This window comes from Penaeus monodon, chromosome 27 (assembly GCF_015228065.2).
Source record: "Penaeus monodon isolate SGIC_2016 chromosome 27, NSTDA_Pmon_1, whole genome shotgun sequence".
Classification (NCBI taxonomy): domain Eukaryota; kingdom Metazoa; phylum Arthropoda; class Malacostraca; order Decapoda; family Penaeidae; genus Penaeus; species Penaeus monodon.
Window position 1 is genome coordinate 11,673,428 of NC_051412.1, and position 940 is coordinate 11,674,367.

A 940-nucleotide genomic window follows, 5' to 3' on the forward strand; every position below is an offset into this window, starting at 1 on the left:
TGCATGTTATGTCCATATGAGTTATAATATCAATATATTACACAGTCATCTCACCCCGTTCATATCTTATAATCAATCAGCTGATTCTGTCTCTCAAATATCTGAGACACAACAACGGGTCAACCGAAACTCGGAGTGAGAACTTCACTTTTAAATATTGCGACCTTTTGCTGGATGTGAACAAAAGCCTCGATAATTTCTCAGGATCTTGAAACAGTGAGTTTTTCTCTTTGGCTTCTAAAGGCAAAGTTAGAAATGCTTGTCAGAAAATTTTGATATGCATGAAGCTTTCGGTCATATCAAAAGAGCTCCGTTATGATCTGCTTGCATCAGTCTGAGAGAATTCGAGAATATCAAAATCATGTCAGTTATACAACAATGCAATGATGATATAGCTTTAACACAACAGTGCAGATATTCTAACATACTATATGGTATGTGTGAATTTAGATAATTTTGCAACAAAAACACTTGAATTTTTAGTGTGAAATGTTCCAAGTAAAATCCCATTTCCATGATTATATGCAACTGTAATATAATTTCTAAAGTATACGTAACATTTCTATTTTTTTAGAATTAAACATAGAATATGATTAAAGGAACTACTAGCCCCCACGTGTATAATGTCGTCATTTCAAATATATAGCGATATACCACAATAATCGCAGGTCTCGCCCAACCCTGTGCCTCGTTGCGAACAACCGGCGCGAATAGTGTAACATATCTGTTTCTCCGTTGCACTTCCATTTCTAGCAAGCGCTGGATTATCTCGTCGTCGCGTGATAACCGTGAATGTTGTGAAGTACGTTTTAGACACCCAGAATTCCGAAGCAGTAAAACTGATTGCTGCTCACTCTAAACTAACTAGTAGGTAGCGATATATGTGTGAGTGATTGTGAGAATGAGTGAAAGTGAGAGAGAGGGAGGTAGGAGAGTAACG